This window comes from Cucumis melo, unplaced genomic scaffold (assembly GCF_025177605.1).
Source record: "Cucumis melo cultivar AY unplaced genomic scaffold, USDA_Cmelo_AY_1.0 utg002129l, whole genome shotgun sequence".
NCBI lineage: Eukaryota > Viridiplantae > Streptophyta > Magnoliopsida > Cucurbitales > Cucurbitaceae > Cucumis > Cucumis melo.
The window spans coordinates 1-2,500 of record NW_026124936.1 but is presented as its reverse complement, the minus strand read 5'-3'; positions in this window follow the sequence as shown (position 1 = coordinate 2,500).

Below are 2,500 nucleotides of genomic sequence, written 5' to 3'. Positions count from 1 at the left end.
CGTCTAAGGGGCGTGCGTGCTTGGCTTGTAAGTGGCAGATGAGCCTTGTTGCCAAGATCCACCGAGATTCATCTCGACCCTACCCACACACAACTCATTTATTTCTTCCAATTGCCATGGAGGTCATATCTTATGTAAAAGGACGAAAAACATAAGTGTTAGTGAGGGGTTGGCTTTGGACTAGAAAAAAAGTTGAAGCAAATCATCTTTGAATGCCCAAGAATAAGATAGTGTGCTCGTGTGCAAGTCAAGGACCAAGGCCGAGGCCTTCGAGTACAAAGCACGGCCATGGGCGCGCGCGCCGTGCGTTAGTGGGTTTGTGTGAGTCGCGCGCTGCATGCCCGTGCGTCTGCGGGGGGCGTGCGCGCAGGGGGCCGCGCGCGCCATGCGTCTACGGGCGTGTGTGGGGCGTGCGCCGCAAGCCCAGGCGACTGCAGTGGGGCGTGTGTGGGGCGCGCGCCGCATGCCCATGGCCGAGGCTTGCACACGAACGCCTAGGGTGCCCACCATGCGCCATGCCCTTCGGGCGTGTGTGGGGCGTGCGCGCAGAGTGCTAAGCGCGGCATGCGTCTGCGGGTGTGTGTCCGCGCGCCGCATGCCCAGGCGTCTACGTGGGACGTGCGCGCAAGCCGCGCGCAGCATGCGTCTGCGTTGGGCGTGACCACCCACGTCTAGAATTCATGGAAAAAACTCTATGGAGGTTGTTGGAACAAACCCGTGCCCCCACCGTGCATGCCCACATGCCCACCGAGCATGCAGCATGCGCGCCCCCATGCGCACGAATGCGGCACGGCCATGGGCGCGCGCGCCGCATGGCCATGCGTCTGCGTGGGGCGTGCGCGCAGGGTGCCGCGCGCGCAGGGTGCCGCAATGCCCACTCAACACACAAATGTGATGTCAAACCTATGTTCTAGTGCTTGGATTGTTATGAAATTTTTTCTGGGATCTAAAAAATGTAAACAAAGGATGTCCTCCAAAAATTAGTATTTTTGGAAACGTTTTACTATTTTTAAATTATTTTTAATTTTTTAACAATAAAAATTCATAAAATATTATTGGTTGGTTCAAAAATTATGAAACTTGTTTTCCACACTCATTTGAATGTCTAAAACATAATACAATCAAGTCCCGGTCATAATAATAACACAATCAAGATTTATGGCATGGTGTGACATTTCGGCTTTTTCATATGCAAGCCTGCCAGACCCAAAAAAGCCAGAATGTACTATATAGGGGGGCGACCTGCCTGCATGGGCGGGGCGCGGGGGTACCCCTATGCCGCGGCGCCGACCCTTCAAGCACATTGCGCCCATCATGGGCACATATGCTTGGGGGGTCGGCGCCGGCGGAGTGCCACCTCCGGCCGCCGGCGGCGAGTGAGAGTGGGTGTCGAGTTGATGCTCGGATGGGCTTGCGCGGACAATGCTTGCACCTCGGTGTGGGCGTGCACTCCAAGCGGGCTTGTTCGTGAGGAGACGAGATAACTTGCGATTGCTTTGTGCTTGGTGGACGAAGGGTTCGGCCGGAGTGCCACATCCGACCGTCGGGCAAGGAGTGAGAGCGGGATGGGCGTGCTTGGACAATGCTTGCACCTCGGTGTGGGCGTGCACTCCAAGTGTGCTTGTCTTGGCGATTGTTTCGTGCTTGGCGGAGGGGTTTGGCCATAACGATGGGCTTGTCCGTCGGGCAGGGAGTGAGAGCGGGTGTCGAGTTGACGCTCGGATGGGCTTGCGCGGACAATGCTTGCACCTCGGTGTGGGCGTGCACTCCAAGCGGGCTTGTTCGTGAAGATATGAGATGTCTTGCGATTGCTTTGTGCTCGGTGGACGGGTTTTATCGGAGTGCCACGTCCGACCGTTGGGCGGGGAGTGAGAGCGGGTGTCGAGTTGATGCTCGGATGGGCTTGCGCGGACAATGCTTGCACCTCGGTGTCGGCGTGCACTCCAAGCGGGTTTGTTCATGAAGATACGAGATGTCTTGCGATTGCTTCTTGCTTGGTGGAAGGGTTTGGTTAAAATCGATGGAATGCCGGGCCCCTACGTCGGGCAAGGAGTGAGAGCGGGATGTCAAATTGACATTCTTGGATGGGTTTTGCTTGGACAATGCTTGCACCTCGGTGTGGGCGTGCACTCCAAGTGGGCTTGTCTTGCAATTGCTTCGTGCTTGGTGGAGGGGTTTGGCCATAACGATGGGCTTGTCCGTCGGGTAGGGAGTGAGAGCGGGTGTCGAGTTGATGCTCGAATGGGCTTGCGCGGACAATGCTTGCACCTCGGTGTGGGCGTGCACTCCAAGCGGGCTTGTTCGTGAAGATACGAGATGTCTTGCGATTGCTTTGTGCTCGGTGGACTGGTTTCGTCGGAGTGCCACATCCGACCGTTGGGCGGGGAGTGAGAGCGGGTGTCGAGTTGATGCTCGGATGGGCTTGCGCGGACAATGCTTGCACCTCGGTGTGGGCGTGCACTCCAAGCGGGCTTGTTCGTGAAGATACGAGATGTCTTGT